At 45.7% G+C, this 19765-nt stretch overlaps 1 pseudogene; it reads left to right on the forward strand.

The window, feature by feature from the left end:
* The first annotated feature begins 782 nt into the window (after positions 1 to 782).
* On the forward strand, positions 783 to 14939 carry LOC115170512 (NLR family CARD domain-containing protein 3-like; annotated as a pseudogene).
* The last annotated feature ends 4826 nt before the right edge of the window (positions 14940 to 19765 follow it).

Below are 19765 nucleotides of genomic sequence, written 5' to 3' on the forward strand. Positions count from 1 at the left end.
GTAATATTAATATCCTCTGTGTTATTTCTAGATTCAGACGGGCTTGCTGAGATTTGCCAACGTGAACTCAAATCTAATCTAAAGAAGAGGTTTCAATGTGTATTTGAGGGGATCGCTAAACAAGGAAACCCAAAACTTCTTAATAAGATCTACACAGAGCTCTACATCACAGAGGGTGGAACAAGAGAGGTCAATAATGAACATGAGCTGAGACAGATTGAAACAACAACCAGGAAACAAGCAGAGACTGCAATCAAATGTAACGACATCTTCAAACCCTTAAGTGGACAAGACAAACTTATCAGAACTGTGCTGACAAAGGGAGTCACTGGCATTGGAAAAACAGTCTCTGTGCAGAAATTCATTCTGGACTGGGCTGAAGGAAAAGCAAATCAGGATGTCCAATTTGTATTTTCATTCCCTTTTCGGGAGCTGAATTTGATGAAAGGGGAAAAACACACTTTGATTGAACTTCTCAATCACCTCTCAATGGAAACCAAACAATCAAGAATCTCCAACTACAGCAAGTACAAAGTTCTGTTAATCTTTGATGGTCTGGATGAGTGCCGACTGCCCCTAGACTTCCAGAAGAACAAGATATGTTGTGACGTCACAGAGTCAACCTCAGTGGACGTTCTGCTGACAAATCTCATCAAGGGAAATCTGCTTCCCTGTGCTCTCCTCTGGATAACTACCCGACCTGCAGCAGCCAATAAGATCCCTTCAGAGTGTGTTGACCAGGTGACAGAGGTACGAGGGTTCAATGACCCACAGAAGGAGGAATACTTCAGGAAGAGATTCAGTGATAAGGACCTGGCCAGCAGAATCATCTCACACATAAAGACATCAAGGAGCCTCCACATCATGTGCCATATTCCAGTCTTCTGTTGGATTTCTGCAATAGTCCTTGAACACATGCTGAAACATAAGAGAGAAGAGATGCCCAAGACTCTGACTGAGATGTACATACACCTTGTGGTGTTTCATACAAAATGGAAGAATGAAAAGTATACTGGGAAAGAAGAGACAGGTCCACACTGGAATAAAGAGAGCATTCTGTCACTGGGAAAACTGGCTTTTCAACAGCTTGTGAATGGCAATCTGATTTTCTATGAAGAAGACCTGAAAGAGGCTGGCATTGATGTCAATGAAGCCTCAGTGTACTCAGGATTGTGCACACAGATCTTTAAAGAGGAATGTGGGCTGTACCAGGACAAGGTGTACTGCTTCGTGCATCTGAGCATTCAGGAGTTTCTGGCTGCTGTATATGTGTTCCTCTCATTCATCAACAACAATGAGAATCTACTGGCCAAACCGCAATCAATGTTCAGCTACTTTTTTGCTCTGTTCAGATACGAGCCTGAAGTTACTCTCTACAAGAGTGCTGTGGATAAAGCCTTACAAAGTGAGACTGGAAACCTGGACCTTTTCCTCCGCTTCCTTCTGGGCCTCTCACTGGAGTCCAATCAGAAGCACTTACGAGGTCTACTGACAAAGACAAGAAGCAGCTCACAGAGCCATGAAGAAACAGTCAATTACATCAAGGAGAAGATCAGGGAGAATCCCTCTCCAGAGAGGTGCATCAATTTGTTCCACTGTCTGAATGAACTGAATGACCGTTCTCTAGTGGAGGAGATCCAAAGCTACCTGAGATCAGGAAGTATCTCAGAAGTCAAACTCTCACCTGCACAATGGTCAGCTCTGGTCTTTGTGTTGCTGACTTCAGAAAAGGAGGTGGAAGTGTTTGACCTGAAGAAATACTCCAGATCAGAGGAAGGTCTTCTGAGGCTGCTGCCAGTGGTCAAAGCCTCCAGAGTTGCTCTGTGAGTACATCAAATGACATTTAAGTACTAATCATCAGGAAGAAAGACATTTTCACTTTAGACAAAAATATGTATTATAATATGTATATAATATACAATACTATATTGATAAACATATTGAGTCAATGCATTGATGTTCACATTAGTATAACAATATGACCATACATTTCTATAAGATGGAAGATGAATCTATATGTTGTTTGAGAGAATAAACCAAATGCATCTGACATTGTCCTTCTACACCACTGGTGTTAAATTAACTCTGTTGGTGACATCATGATGATCTCTTTGTCAGGCTGTCAGGCTGTGGAGTCACAGAGGAAGGCTGTGCTTCTCTGGTCTCAGCTCTGGAGTCAAACCCCTCACACCTGAGAGAGCTGGATCCGAGTAGCAATGACCTGAAGGATTCAGGAGTGAAGCTTCTCTCTGCTGGACTGGGGAATCCCCATTGTAAACTGGAGATTCTGAGGTCAGTATTCCTGTAGTTGGTCAACAAGTGATAACTCCACCAGATCCACTTGTGTTTAACAGGCAAACATAGTCCACACCATATGTGTTTGGACAGTGAAGTTAACAGTTTTAAATTTGGCTCTGTGCTCCAGCATTTTGCATTTGAGATAGAATGTTTCATATTAAGCGACAGTACAGAGTATCTAAACATTTATTTGAAGGTGGTCTTCCCTGTGGCTCAGTTGGAAGAGCATGGTGTTTGCAATGCCAGCATGGTGTGTGCAATGCCAGGGTTGTGGGTTTGATTCCCACGGGGGGCAGTACAAAAAAATGCATGAAATTAAATTAAATGTATGAAATGTATGCATTCACTACTGTAAGTCGCTCTGGATAAGAGTGTCTGCTAAATGACTAAAATGTAAATGTAAGGTATTCATTAATATCTGTTTTACTGTTTAGAAATGAAAGACCTTTAACTTTAAGCATCTAGCTCTCCAATTTGTATGTATTTGTATCTATTTGAAGAAGTCAAAATTATTAGTATATATACATATGCTGTACACCATATGTGTTTGAATAATCACAAATTAATCACTAACCCTAACCCACACACACACACACACACACACACACACACACACACACACACACACACACACACACACACACACACACACACACACACACAGAGACAAACTGGACACACTGGACACACACACATACACACTGGACTCAAACACACACACACACACACACACACACACACACACACACACACACACACACACACACACACACACTGGACACACACACACTGGATACACACACACTGGACACACACCCAAAACACAGTCAAAACAAGCTCGATGTAGTCATCGCTTTCAACGAATATGGGAGCAAATGCTACATTTTTATTACTTTATTACACTTTGAGTGAATTGGTCAGAATACTTATGACTTCTTCAAATGGGGGGACTAGATACATGAAGTGCTTTTATTTTTCTAAACTGTGAAACAGATATGTATGAAAATAACCTCAAATAAAAAGTGACATTATATACTGTCACCTCATATGAAGCATTTGATCTGAAATCCAAAATGCTGGAGTATAGAGCCAAATTTAAAATGTTGCTTCACTGTCAAAATATATTTTTATTTAATTTTATTTATTTCACCTTTATTTAACCAGGTAGGCCAGTAGTTCTCCCATTTGTATCTATTTGTATCTATTTGAAGAAGCGAAAATTATTTGTATATATACATATGCAGTACACCATATGTGTTTGAATAATCACAAATTAAGTGTGTGTGTGTGTGTTTATGACGAATGAAGTGTGTGTATCTGTGGTTATGTATGTTCACGTGTATCACTTAATGAACATACACACACACACACACACACACACACACACACACACACACACACACACACACACACACACACACACACACACACACACACACACACACACACACACACACACACACACACACACACACAGAGACAAACTGGACACACTGGACACACTGGACACACACACATACACACTGGACTCACACACACATACACACTGGACTCAAACACACACACACACACACACACACACACACACACACACACACACACACACACACACACACACACACACACACACACACTGGACACACACACACTGGATACACACACACTGGACACACACCCAAAACACAGTCAAAACAAGCTCGATGTAGTCATCGCTTTCAACGAATATGGGAGCAAATGCTACATTTTTATTACTTTATTACACTTTGAGTGAATTGGTCAGAATACTTATGACTTCTTCAAATGGGGGGACTAGATACATGAAGTGCTTTTATTTTTCTAAACTGTGAAACAGATATGTATGAAAATAACCTCAAATAAAAAGTGACATTATATACTGTCACCTCATATGAAGCATTTGATCTGAAATCCAAAATGCTGGAGTATAGAGCCAAATTTAAAATGTTGCTTCACTGTCAAAATATATTTTTATTTAATTTAATTTATTTCACCTTTATTTAACCAGGTAGGCCAGTTGAGAACAAGTTCTCATTTACAACTGCGACCTAGCCAAGATAAAGCAAAGCAGTCCGACACATACAACAACACAAAGTTACACATGGAATAAACAAACATACAGTCAATAATACAGTAGAAAAAGTCTATATACAGTGTGTGCAAATGAGGTGAGATAAGGGAGGTAAGGCAATAAATAGGTCATGGTGGCGAAGTAATTACAATATAGAAATTAAACACTGGAATGGTAGAATGTGCAGAAGATGAATGGGCAAGTAGAGATACTGGGGTGCAAAGGAGCAAGATAAATAAATAAATACAGTATGGGGATGAGGTAGTTGGATGGGCTATTTACAGATGGGCTATGTACAGGTGCAGTGATCTGTGAGCTGCTCTGACAGCTGGTGCTTAAAGCTAGTGAAGGAGATATGAGTCTCCAGCTTCAGTGATTTTTGCAGTTCGTTCCAGTCATTGGCAGCAGAGAACTGGAAGGAAAGGTGGCCAAAGGAAGAATTGGCTTTGGGGGTGACCAGTGAGATATGGTGTGGGCTGTATACTCAATACAATCTAAATCTGATACCTCACTGTCTGTCTTTTGACTGATACCGCTTTTTAAACTGGTCTGGCTAGTCTACTCAAATAGTTTGTTATTTATATTTTTCACTCTTCAAGCAATACTTTGATAATTTGTCATTTATAATAATGATACATTAATTTATGAATAGATATGGCAGGTTTCAGGACACTGATATATCTAAAGAAAAGAATAGCATTGTCGTTTTTAAATGATTTTACTCTTTGCAGGCTGTCAGGCTGTGGAGTCACAGAGGAAGGCTGTGCTTCTCTGGTCTCAGCTCTGAGGTCAAACCCCTCACACCTGAGAGAGCTGGACCTGAGTAACAATGACCTGAAAGATTCAGGAGTGAAGCTGCTCTCTGCTGAACTGGGGAAAACCCACTGTAAACTGGAGAATCTGAGGTCAGTATTCCTGTAGTTGGTCAACAAGCGATAACTTCACCAGATCCACTTGTGTTTAACAGGCAAACATAGTCCACACCATATGTGTTTGGACAGTGAAGTTAACAGTTTTAATTTTGGCTCTGTGCTCCAGCATTTTGGATTTGAGATAGAATGTTTCATATTAAGCGACAGTACAGAGTATCTAACCTTTAATATGAAGGTATTGTAATGGCTTCGGTAGTCATATAGGAGGAATGAGGCGCAGGAAGCAGCGAACAAAGGGAGTGGTGTTTTTAATAACACTGGAGAATAAACAAAAGTTCCCAAACATAGGGAATAAATACAAATAGGCGACCAGGTATAGCCGACGAACAACACGTTGTCATTGAACAAAATTAATCCCGCACAAACAACGGACGGCCCAGCTAAACTAAATACCCCATCTAATAGCTAATTGGCCACAGGTGCCCAAAACCAAAAAAAGGGAAAACCAAAAGGGGATCGGTGGTAGCTAATAGGCCGGTGACGACGACCGCCGAGCGCCACCCGAGCAGGAGGGGGCGCCACCGTCGGTGGGAATCGTGACTGTACCCCCTTCCTGACACGCGGCTCCCGCAGCGCGCCGACACCGGCCTCGAGGTCGACCCAGAGGGCGAGGCGCAGGGCGATCCGGACGGAGGTGGTGGAACTCCCTCAACATAGATGGGTCCAGGACGTCCTCCGCCGGCACCCAGCACCTCTCCTCCGGGCTGTACCCTTCCCAGTCCACGAGGTACTGCAGGCTCCTCGCCCGGCGTCTTGAGTAAAAAATGGCCCGTATGCTGTACGCCGGGGACCCCCCGATGTCCAGAGGGGGCGGAGGGACCTCCGGCACCTCATCCTCTTGAAGGGGACCAGCTACCACCGGCCTGAGGAGAGACACATGAAACGAGGGGTTAATACGGTAATAGGAAGGGAGTTGTAACCGATAACACACCTCGTTTATCCTCCTCAGGACTTTGAAGGGCCCCACACACTGCGGCCCCAGCTTCCGGTAGGGCACGCGGAGGGGCAGGTTCCGGGTCGAGAGCCAGACCCTGTCTCCCGGTGCGAACATGGGCGCCTCACTGCGGTGGCGGTCAGCACTCCTCTTCTGCCACGCACTGGCCTCCTTTAGTGAGTCCTGGATGGCTCTCCAGGTCTCCCTGGAGTGCTGGACCCAGTCCTCCACCGCAGGAGCCTCGGTCTGGCTCCGGTGCCATGGTGCCAGGACCAGCTGGTAACCTAACACACACTGAAAGGGTGATATGTTAGTAGAGGAGTGGCGAAGTGAGTTCTGGGCTAATTCAGCCCAGGGAATATATCTCGCCCACTCCCCTGGCCGGTCCTGGCAATATGACCTCAGGAACCTGCCCACCTCCTGGTTCACCCTCTCCGCCTGCCCATTGCTCTCGGGGTGATAACCGGAGGTCAAACTGACCGAGACCCCCAGCCGCTCCATAAACGCTCTCCAGACCCTGGATGTGAACTGGGAACCTCGATCAGAGACAATGTCCTCCGGCACCCCGTAGTGCCGGAAGACGTGGCTAAATAGGGCCTCCGCAGTCTGCAGGGCCGTAGGGAGACCGGGCAATGGGAGGAGACGGCAGGACTTAGAGAACCGATCCACAACCACCAGAATTGCCGTGTTCCCCTGAGAGGGGGGAAGATCTGTCAAGAAGTCAATGGACAGGTGCGACCATGGTCGTTGTGGAACGGGGAGGGGCTGTAACTTCCCTCTCGGTAGATGCCAAGGAGCCTTATTCTGGGCACACACCGAACAGGAAGAGACATAGGACCTCACGTCCTTAGCCAAGGTGGGCCACCAGTACTTCCCCCTTAGACTCCGCACTGTCCTCGCCTCACCAGGATGACCCGCAGTAGGTAGCGTGTGCGCCCACCGAATCAAACGATCACGAACACCGAGCGGCACATACATGCACCCCACGGGCACCTGCGCAGGCGCAGGTTCCAACACCAATGCCCGCTCGATGTCCGCGTCCACCTCCCATACCACTGGTGCCACCAGCCTAGACGCTGGAATGATGGGAGTTGGATCGATGGGTCGGTCCTCCGTGTCATAGAGACGGGACAGCGCATCGGCTTTAGTATTCAGGGAACCCGGTCTATAGGAGATGGTAAACCTAAACCGGGCGAAGAACATGGCCCACCTCGCCTGACGTGGATTCAGTCTCCTCGCTGCCCGGATGTACTCCAGGTTTCGGTGGTCGGTCCAGATGAGAAAGGGGTGCTTAGCCCCCTCAAGCCAGTGCCGCCACACCCTCAGGGCCTTGACCACCGCTAGCAACTCCCTGTCCCCCACATCGTAGTTACGCTCCGCCGAACTGAGCTTCTTCGAAAAGAAAGCGCAGGGGCGGAGTTTCGATGGCGTACCCGAGCGCCGTGATAGCACGGCACCCACCCCAGCCTCGGATGCATCCACCTCCACTATGAACGCTAAAGACGGGTCCGGGTGCGCCAACACGGGTGCGTCGGTGAACAGCGTCTTCAAATTCTTGAAGGCTCCGTCCGCCTCCGTCGACCATCGCAAACGCACCGGCCCCACCTTCAGCAGTGAGGTAATGGGAGCCGCTACCTGGCCAAAACCCCGGATAAACCTCCGGTAGTAATTGGCAAAGCCTAAGAACCGCTGCACCTCCTACACCGTGATTGGAGTCGGCCAATTACGCACGGCCTTAACGCGGTCACACTCCATCACCACCCCCGTGGTGGAAATGCGATAACCCAGAAAGGAGACGGCTCATTTGGAAAACTCACACTTCTCAGCCTTAACGTATAGGTCATGCTCCAGCAGTCTACCAAGCACCTTGCGCACCAGGGACACATGCGCGGAGCGGGTGGCGGAATATATCAGAATGTCATCGATATAGACTATCATGCCCTGCCCATGCAGGTCCCTGAGAATTTCGTCAACAAAGGATTGAAAGACAGCTGGAGCATTTTTCAACCCATACGGCATGACGAGGTACTCATAATGGCCTGATGTGGTACTAAAGGCGGTTTTCCACTCGTCTCCCTTCTTGATACGCACCAGATTATACGCACTCCTGAGATCCAGTTTTGTGAAGAACTGTGCTCCGTGAAATGATTCCACCGCCGTAGCGATGAGAGGTATTGGGTAACTAAATCCCACCGTGATAGCGTTTAGACCTCGGTAATCAATGCACGGACGCAGACCTCCCTCCTTTTTCTTCACAAAAAGGAAACTCGAGGAAGCGGGTGAGATGGAGGGCCGAATGTACCCCTGTCCCAGGGATTCCGTGACATATGTCTCCATAGCCGCCGTCTCCTCCTGTGACAAGGGGTACACGTGACTCCTGGGAAGCGCAGCGTTAACCTGGAGATCTATCGCACAATCCCCCTGTCGATGAGGTGGTAATTTAGTCGCCCTCTTTTTACAAAAAGCGATCGCCAAATCAGCGTATTCAGGGGGAATGCGCACGGTGGACACCTGGTCTGGACTTTCCACCGACGTGGCACCTATGGAAACTCCTAGACACCTCCCTGAACACTCCTCTGACCACCCCTGGAGAACCCCCTGTTTCCACGAAATACGGGGATTGTGACCAGCCAGCCAGGGGACCCCCAGCACCACCGGAAACGCAGGCGAATCAATAAGGAAAAAACTAATGCGTTCCTTATGATTCCCCTGCGTTACCATGTCCAGTGGCACCGTAGACTCCCTGACTAGCCCTGACCCTAATGGTCGGCTATCTAGGGAGTGCACCGGGAAGGGGGAATCTAACGGCACCCGCGGAATGCCCAGCTTATTGGCAAGTCCACGATCCATAAAGTTCCCAGCTGCGCCTGAATCGACTAGCGCCCTATGCTGGGAAGAGGGAAAAAATTTGGTAAACAAAACAGGTAAAAACACGTGACCAACAGGGGGTTCTGGGCGAGTCTGGTGCTGACTCACCTGAGGTGACCGAGAAGTGTTCTGCCTGCCTTCTCGACTCCCAGACTGGCTCCTCCAGCACCGGTCGGCCGTGTGTCCTCTCCGACCACAGCTGGTGCAGGAGGAGCCACCTCCTTCGGTGCCCCTTTGCACGGCCCCCCCTACCTCCATAGGGGTAGGGGCGGGGGTGCACGGGGGTGGAACGGGCAGGACCCTCTCCGAATGCCCGCGGGCAGCCAGCAAATTGTCGAGACGTATGGACATGTCTATCAGCTCGTCCAGGGACAGAGCTGTGTCCCGACAGGCCAGCTCCCTGCGGACGTCCGCCCGGAGACTGCAGCGGTAGTGGTCTATGAGGGCCCTGTCGTTCCACCCCGCCCCAGCAGCCAAGGTCCTGAACTCCAGCGGGAAGTCCTGAGCACTCCTCGTCTCCTGCCTGAGGTGGAACAGCCGTTCACCCGCCGCTCTTCCTTCTGGAGGGTGGTCGAACACGGCCCAAAAGCGGCGGGTAAACTCTGGGTAGTGGTCCCTTGCCGAGTCTGGGCTGTTCGAGACCGCATTAGCCCATTCCAGAGCCCGGCCCGTCAGGCAGGAAACGAGGGCACTCACGCTATCCTCTCCTGTGGGAGCAGGTCTGACGGTGGCCAGGTACAGCTCAAGCTGGAGCAAAAACCCCTGGCACCCAGCCGCCGCCCCATCGTACTCCCTTGGGAGCGCCAAACGAAGCGCGCCAGTGCCAGACGTAGTAGGAGGCGAAGGTGGCTGTATCGGAGGAGGTGGAGGTGGAGAGAGGATTCCACTTCTCTCCCATCGGTCCATCCTCTCCATCATCTGGTCCATCGCCGATCCGATGCGGTGTAGGACCGTAGTGTGGTGAAGCACACGTTCTTCCATCGAGAGAAGAGGAGTGCCCGCTGCTCCCGCTGATTCCATGCCTTTTTCAGTGGTGCGGGATTCTGTAATGGCTTCGGTAGTCGTGTAGGAGGAATGAGGCGCAGGAAGCAGCGAACACAGGGAGTGGTGTTTTTAATAACACTGGAGAATAAACAAAAGTTCCCAAACATAGGGAATAAATACAAAAAGGCGACCAGGTAAAGCCGACGAACAACACGTCGTCAATGAACAAAATGAATCCCGCACAAACAACGGACGGCCCAGCTAAACTAAATACCCCCTCTAATAGCTAATTGGCCACAGGTGCCCAAAACCAAAAAAAGGGAAAACCAAAAGGGGATCGGTGGTAGCTAATAGGCCGGTGACGACGACCGCCGAGCGCCACCCGAGCAGGAGGGGGCGCCTCCGTCGGTGGGAATCGTGACAGGTATTCATAAATATCTGTTTTACTGTTTAGAAATGAAAGCCCTTTAAGTATCTAGTTCTCCCATTTGTATCTATTTGTATCTATTTGTAGAAGTCAAAATTATTAGTATATATACATATGCTGTACCCCATATGTGTTTGAATAATCACAAATTAAGTTTGTGTGTGTGTGTGTGTGTGTTTATGACGAATGAAGTGTGTTCACGTGTATCACTTAATGAACACACACACATACAGTATGGGGTTGAGGTAGTTGGATGGGCTATCTACAGATGGGATATGTACAGGTGCAGTGATCTGTGAGCTGCTCTGACAGCTGCTGCTTAAAGCTAGTGAGGGAGATATGAGTCTCCAGCTTCAGTGATTTTTGCAGTTCGTTCCAGTCATTGGCAGCAGAGAACTGGAAGGAAAGGCGGCCAAAGGAAGAATTGGCTTTGGGGGTGACCAGTGAGATATGGTGTGGGCTGTATACTCAATACAATCTAAATCTGATACCTCACTGTCTGTCTTTTGACTGATACCGCTTTTTAAACTGGTCTGGCCAGTCTACTGAAATAGTTTATTTATATTTTTCTCTCTTCAAGCAATACTTTGATAATTTGTCATTTATAATAATGATATATTCATTTATGAATAGATATGGCAGGTTTCAGGACACTGATATATCTAAAGAAAAGAATAGCATTGTGGTTTTTAAATGATTTTACTCTTTGCAGGCTGTCAGGCTGTGGAGTCACAGAGGAAGGCTGTGCTTCTCTGGTCTCAGCTCTGAGGTCAAACCCCTCACACCTGAGAGAGCTGGACCTGAATAACAATGACCTGAAGGATTCAGGAGTGAAGCTGCTCTCTGCTGGCCTGGGGAATCCCCATTGTAAACTAGAGATTCTGAGGTCAGTATTCCTGTAGTTGGTCAACAAGTGATAACTCCACCAGATCCACTTGTGTTTAACAGGCAAACATAGTCCATATCATATGTGTTTGGACAGTGAAGTTAACAGTTTTAAATTTGGCTCTGTGCTCCAGCATTTTGGATTTGAGATAGAATGTTTCATATTAAGCGACAGTACAGAGTATCTAACCTTTTATTTGAAGGTATTCATATATATCTGTTTTACTGTTTAGAAATGAAAGCCCTTTTAAGTATCTAGTTCTCCCATTTGTATCTATTTGTATCTATTTGAAGAAGCGAAAATTATTTGTATATATACATATGCAGTACACCATATGTGTTTGAATAATCACAAATTAAGTGTGTGTGTGTGTGTTTATGACGAATGAAGTGTGTGTATCTGTGGTTATGTATGTTCACGTGTATCACTTAATGAACATACACACACACACACACACACACACACACACACACACACACACACACACACACACACACACACACACACACACACACACACACACACACACACACACACACACACACACACACACACACACACAGAGACAAACTGGACACACTGGACACACTGGACACACACACATACACACTGGACTCACACACACATACACACTGGACTCAAACACACACACACACACACACACACACACACACACACACACACACACACACACACACACACACACACACACACACACACACTGGACACACACACACTGGATACACACACACTGGACACACACCCAAAACACAGTCAAAACAAGCTCGATGTAGTCATCGCTTTCAACGAATATGGGAGCAAATGCTACATTTTTATTACTTTATTACACTTTGAGTGAATTGGTCAGAATACTTATGACTTCTTCAAATGGGGGGACTAGATACATGAAGTGCTTTTATTTTTCTAAACTGTGAAACAGATATGTATGAAAATAACCTCAAATAAAAAGTGACATTATATACTGTCACCTCATATGAAGCATTTGATCTGAAATCCAAAATGCTGGAGTATAGAGCCAAATTTAAAATGTTGCTTCACTGTCAAAATATATTTTTATTTAATTTAATTTATTTCACCTTTATTTAACCAGGTAGGCCAGTTGAGAACAAGTTCTCATTTACAACTGCGACCTAGCCAAGATAAAGCAAAGCAGTCCGACACATACAACAACACAAAGTTACACATGGAATAAACAAACATACAGTCAATAATACAGTAGAAAAAGTCTATATACAATGTGAGCAAATGAGGTAGGATAAGGGAGGTAAGGCAATAAATAGGTCATGGTGGCGAAGTAATTACAATATAGCAATGAAACACTGGAATGGTAGATGTGCAGAAGATGAATGGGCAAGTAGAGATACTGGGGTGCAAAGGAGCAAGATAAATAAATAAATACAGTATGGGGATGATGTAGTTGGATGGGCTATTTACAGATGGGCTATGTACAGGTGCAGTGATCTGTGAGCTGCTCTGACAGCTGGTGCTTAAAGCTAGTGAAGGAGATATGAGTCTCCAGCTTCAGTGATTTTTGCAGTTCGTTCCAGTCTTTGGCAGCAGAGAACTGGAAGGAAAGGCGGCCAAAGGAAGAATTGGCTTTGGGGGTGACCAGTGAGATATGGTGTGGGCTGTATACTCAATACAATCTAAATCTGATACCTCACTGTCTGTCTTTTGACTGATACCGCTTTTTAAACTGGTCTGGCCAGTCTACTCAAATAGTTTGTTATTTATATTTTACACTCTTCAAGCAATACTTTGATAATTTGTCATTTATAATAATGATACATTCATTTATGAATAGATATGGCAGGTTTCAGGACACTGATCTATCTAAAGAAAAGAATAGCATTGTGGTTTTTAAATGATTTTACTCTATGCAGGCTGTCAGGCTGTCTAGTCACAGAGGAAGGCTGTGCTTCTCTGGTCTCAGCTCTGAGGTCAAACCCCTCACACCTGAGAGAGCTGGACCTGAGCTACAATCACCCAGGAGACTCAGGAGTCAGAATGCTCTCTGCTGGACTGGAGGATCCACACTGCAGACTGGAGAACCTCAAGTATGTAGAGGGTTTATGTCAATGTTCATATCAGACATGTTTGAGTTATCAGGCTAGTTAAGACAAACTTTCTTACCACCAATTGGCAAAAGGGAAAGGGGGATACGGAGTCAGTTATTCAACTGAATGCATTCAACTGAAATGTGTCTTCCACATTTAGCCTAACCCCTTAGATAGGTTGGATTAAGTTACATGCTGACTGTGTGTGCGTGTGTGTGAGTTCATGTATATCACTCAATGACTGTCTGTTCTTCTGCTTACCACTACAGTGTGGATCATGGTGGAGAGAACACAATGAAACCTGGGCTTAGAAAATGTGAGTGTTGAATGATGTGAAGAATATGACTAAGAATAAGTCTTAATTCAGGTTAAGTCAAGTCAAAGACCACCATCATTTCTTACTTGGTCACATTAAATATAATCTGTAATTCTACAGAAGCAGAAATCAGGGACACCAGAGTTTAGAAACAGTTGCTTTGACAATGTGTGTGTCTTGTTCGTGTTACATTAGAAATGTGTGTGTGTGTGTGTTCAGGATGTGTGTGTGTGTGTGTGTGTGTGTGTTCATGATGCGTACAGGTGTTTGTGTGTAATTAATGGAATAAGTGTGTTTTATATTACCATACAGGATAACATATGATCATTCAACAAGTCTCAAGTTACCTTAACTTCTCCTTTTGATACCTATAAACATTTACATTAAATTAATTAGTGAAAAGTGAGTTAACATTCTAATGTGAATGATGATGATTTCTAATATTGTGTCTGGTTTCATCCATCAGATGCCTGTGATCTCACACTGGACCCAAACACAGTAAACAGACACCTCTCTCTGTCTGAGGAGAACAGAAAGGTGACCTGCAGGAGAGAGGAGCAGCCGTATCCTGATCACCCAGAGAGATTTGAGGATGATGAACAGGTGTTGTGTAGAGAGGGTCTGACTGGGCGCTGTTACTGGGAGGTAGAGAGGAGTGGGAGATGGGCTGATATAGGAGTGACATATAAAGGAATCAGCAGGAGAGGAAGGATTAATGACTGTGGGATTGGACAGAATGACAAGTCCTGGAGTCTGTTCTGCTCTGACAACAGTTACACAGCCAGGCACAATAATTATCTCACTACCATAGACGTCCCCTCCTCCAGATCCCACAAAGTAGGAGTGTATCTGGACTGGCCAGCCGGCACTCTGTCCTTCTACAGAGTCTCCTCTGACACACTGACCCACCGTTACACATTCCACACTACATTCACTGAGCCCCTCTATCCAGGGTTTAGTGTTTGTGATGACTCCTCAGTGTCCTTGTGCCAGGTGGTCCCTGTGTCAAACACAACATGATGTTTCCCTCTAATCCTGTGTTTTATGTTTGATCAGAATATGACGTTTAAATACGTGGAATAACACACCGGGTTGGACCAGGTTATTCCTGTAAATCAAAACCATGGTAACTCTGTGTCTGTCTCTTTCCGTGATCCTGAACCCTGTGAGAATGGTTCAGATGCACACACACACACACACACACACACACACACACACACACACACACACACACACACACACACACACACACACACACACACACTGGACACACACACACACTGGACACACACTGGACACACACTGGACACCCACACACTGGACACCCATACACACACACACACACACTGGACACACATACACACACACACACACTGGACACACACTGGATACACACACACACGTACACACACACTGGACACACACACTGGACACACACACACACACACCAGTTTGGGCCAGTTTATTCCTGTAAATACACTGAACAAAAATATGAAGGCAACATGTAAAGTGTTGGTCCCATGTTTCATGAGCTGAAATTAAACATCCCAAAAATCTTCCATATGCACAAAAAGATTAGAAGTTTTACATCCCTGTTAGTGAGCATTTCTCCTTTGCCAAGATAATCCATCCACCTGACAGGTGTGACATTTCAAGAAGCTGATTAAACAGCATGATCATTACAAAGGTACACCTTGTGCTGGGGACAATAAAAGGCCACTCTAAAATGCGCAGTTTTGTCACATAACACAATGCAAGAGATGTTTCAAGTTTTGAGGGAGCATGCAATTGGCATGCTGACTGCAGGAATGTCCAACAGAGCTGTTGCTAGAAAATGGAATATTCCCAGTCATGTGAAATCCATAGATTAGGGCCAAATGTATTTATTTTAATTGACTGATTTCCTCATATGAACTGTAACTCAGTAAAATCTTAGAAATTGTTGCGTCTATATTTTAGTTCAGTATGATAAAAAAGAGCAGTTCTAAATGTTTTATGTTTGATATGATGTTAATAGAATATAAAACATGAGCTGGCGCACACCCAGAAAAATGATTTTGTGTGAAGGTGCTGACTAACGGCGAATAAACTACACACTTTAAAAATAAAGAGAGTCGCACACTCCATATATAAACTCCCAGTCATTTAACACTGTCCCTTGCCGAAACATTGGTGATTTACCCAATAAATGACTGGGAGTTTATATATGGAATGTGCGATTCTCTTTATTTTTAAAGTCTATAGTTTATTCGCCGTTAGTCTGCACATTATTTTTATAGCTTATAATTGATTCGCTGTGTGCAACTCTCTTTATTGATATGATGTTAGTAACACTAAGTCATTCCATCCTTTCACTAAATGGTAGTAACACTAAGTCATTCCATCCTTTCACTAAATGGTAGTAACACTAAGTCATTCCATCCTTTCACTAAATGTTAGTAACACTAAGTCATTCCATCCTTTCACTAAATGGTAGTAACACTAAGTCATTCCATCCTTTCACTAAATGGTAGTAACACTAAGTCATTCCATCCTTTCACTAAATGGTAGTAACACTAAGTCATTCCATCCTTTCACTAAATGGTAGTAACACTAAGTCATTCCATCCTTTCACTAAATGGTAGTAACACTAAGTCATTCCATCCTTTCACTAAATGGTAGTAACACTAAGTCATTCCATCCTTTCACTAAATGTTAGTAACACTAAGTCATTCCATCCTTTCACTAAATGTTAGTAACACTAAGTCATTCCATCCTTTCACTAAATGTTAGTAACACTAAGTCATTCCATCCTTTCACTAAATGGTAGTAACACTAAGTCATTCCATCCTTTCACTAAATGGTAGTAACACTAAGTCATTCCATCCTTTCACTAAATGGTAGTAACTTGTTATTGACAGATGCCTCATGTCAATGTTGTGGATGTTGATGAAAGGAAATCCCATATAGCCTACTGGCCAGGACTTTGCTATGGCATCTTCTGTTTGGGTTTCTCAGGTCAGGTCTGAGCCAGCCACAGAATGTGTCTCTGTCTCTATTTCCAGCCCTGCCATTTCTACCAGGTCCTGATCTAGTGTTTGACCCCTGACCTCCTCACATCGTCTCACTGTCCATGTCTGCTTGGGGTTGTATATTGGGGTTGTGCCACAGAGCATCATGGGGTTTGTATGTGTTGAGATGATCACGTTCCAGATAAATGGTTAAACTGATTCCTGTCTCCCGTCTCATCATTATTTAATTGTTATACAGACGTGGTTATGAAACCCACGAGACATAACAAAAGATTGGTGACGAGTAAGTCTGAATCTACAGGAACTATTCTGTCTGGAAGAAGTTGGTTTATACAACTGTTTAAACTGTTATTTTCTGTGGTACAGTATTGGCTAATGTTAGCACAGTGTATTGCTAGCAGAGGCAGGTGCATAGTCGAGCTACCTAAGAAAGCGTTAACATCGTCATGGACGGCAGAAAAGGACTTGAGACTGACGTCAGAGCGGGAAAACAACGTGATTAAAAAGGGAGGAAAGAGTAAAGGAAAGGACATTTATTCAACTTTTCAAGACAAACTTTGGAAGTAAAAACTGCTAAATGAGCAAACGTCAATGAGTGAAGTGAATGAAGATCACTGAGGAAAATGTTGCTGTGACTGAGGAAAATGTTGCTGTGACTGAGGAAAATGTTGCTGTGACTGAGGAAAATGTTGCTGTGACTGAGGGAAATGTTACTGTGACTGAGGAAAATGTTACTGTGACTGAGGGAAATGTTGCTGTGACTGAGGAAAATGTTGCTGTGACTGAGGGAAATGTTACTGTGACTGAGGAAAATGTTACTGTGACTGAGGAAAATGTTACTGTGACTGAGGAAAATGTTGCTGTGACTGAGGAAAATGTTGCTGTGACTGAGGAAAATGTTGCTGTGACTGAGGACAATATTGAAGTGAGTGACAATCAGGAGCCTATTGAGAAACGAAAAAGGATTGCAATTGTTGGAAACATTGGACAGTTTGATGAAAGTATTAAGAAATGGAGCTCATATATAGAACGGTTTGAATATTTTGTTCTTGCAAAGGACATTGATGAGGATAACATTGTGCCTCCATTTTTTTGTGACATGTAATTTACTAGGCAGCCTGCTACAGCCAGACAGAACAGGTAATAAGACGTATGGGGATATTGTGGAGATACTTAAAGGACATTTTTCACCAGAACCACTAGTTAACGCTGAAAGGTTCAGGTTCCACAGGAGACATCAGGAAGAGGGAGAATCAGTACCAATGTTTGCTGCCACATTAAATAAACTATCAGAACACAGTGAGTTTAATGCTGTTCTAAATGACATCATTAGAGACAGACTAGCATGTGGGCTACGGAGTGAAGCTGCACAAAAGAGACTGTTGACTGAAAGTCATCTGACCTTGGTGAAGGACATTGAAATCAGTGTGTCCATGGAACTAGCTGCTAAAGAGACTTACCAGTTGAGTTCATCAGGAACATACTGGGTTCATCTAACAATCCTAATCACCAGCTGATACATTGTAATCTCATACACAGGCTAAACCTTCCACCAAGAAAACATCATTTAATGAAAATCATAACCTCTCCTCTGTGTGATCTATGTAATCAAGGTGCCTTGGGCTCCTTTAATCATGTTTGAGTTTCAGTTTATTTATTCTTGCTCACAGATAAAACTTAAGAAATGCAGGATTTACACAACTAATAATTTCAAAATTAGCAGGTCATTCAGTGGATGGTCAAGAGTGTGCATGTCCTTCACCAGATGCACTGCAGCTTGCTCTCGCCTGCTCTGCAGTGAGGGGAGCTGTGGTTAGACTGCTCCACCTCTGGAGATGATCCTCAAGGCCCTCTGCACCCTGTCTAGTTGGGCCTGCTGCTTTTTACTGCATCCAACCAACAGCACTCCACCATATTACTGCATCCAGCTAACAGCACTCCACCATATTACTGCATCCAACCAACAGCACTCCACCATATTACTGCATCCAACTGTAACGGCTGTTGTGAGAGAGAGTAGACCAAGGTGCAGCGGAGTTAGTGTTCATCATTGAATATTTAATATACGAAAGAACACTATACAAAAATAAGAAAACCGACAGCCAAACAGTCCTGTCAGGTGCAAAACACTAACAGAAACAATTACCCACAAAACCCCAACGGAAAAACAGGCACTTATGTGTGACTCCCAATCAGCAACAACACTCTACAGCTGTGCCTGTTTTTCGGCCAAAATCAATGAAACAAACCAACATAGAAAAATGCACATAGAACGCCCACCCAATGTAACACCCTGGCCTAACCAAAATAAAGAACAAAAAACCCCTCTCTATGGCCAGGGCGTTACAGTACCCCCCCAAGGTGCGGACTCCGGCCGCAAAACCTGACTCTGAAGGGGAGGGTCTGGGTGGGCCTTCTACAGCGGCGGCTCACCGGGCTGGCGGGCGGCTCTGGCGGCTCAGGACAGGCGGGCAGCTCTGGCGGCTCCGGACAGGCGGGCGGCTCTGGACAGGCGGGCGGCTCTGGCGGCTCCGGACAGGCGGGCGGCTCTGGCGGCTCCGGACAGGCGGGCTGCTCTGGCGGCTCCGGACTGGCGGGCGGCTCTGGCGGCTTCTGACTGGCGGGCGGCTCTGACTGCTCCGGACTGGCGGGCGGCTCTGGCGGCTCCGGACTGGCGGGCAGCTCTGGCGGCTCCGGACTGGCGGGCAGCTCTGGCGGCTCCGGACTGGCGGACAGCTCTGGCGGCTCTGGACTGGCGAGACCCACTGGAGGCCTAGTCCTAGGAGGCGGCACAGGAGAGACCAGGATGGGGAGACCCACTGGAGGCCTGGTCCGTGGAGGCTGCACAGGAGAGACCAGGATGGGGAGACCCACTGGAGGCCTGGTCCATGGAGGCGGCACAGGAGAGACCAGGATGGGGAGACCCACTGGAGGCCTGGTCCGTG

This window comes from Salmo trutta, chromosome 32, assembly GCF_901001165.1.
Source record: "Salmo trutta chromosome 32, fSalTru1.1, whole genome shotgun sequence".
In the NCBI taxonomy this organism is placed as follows: Eukaryota; Metazoa; Chordata; class Actinopteri; order Salmoniformes; family Salmonidae; genus Salmo; species Salmo trutta.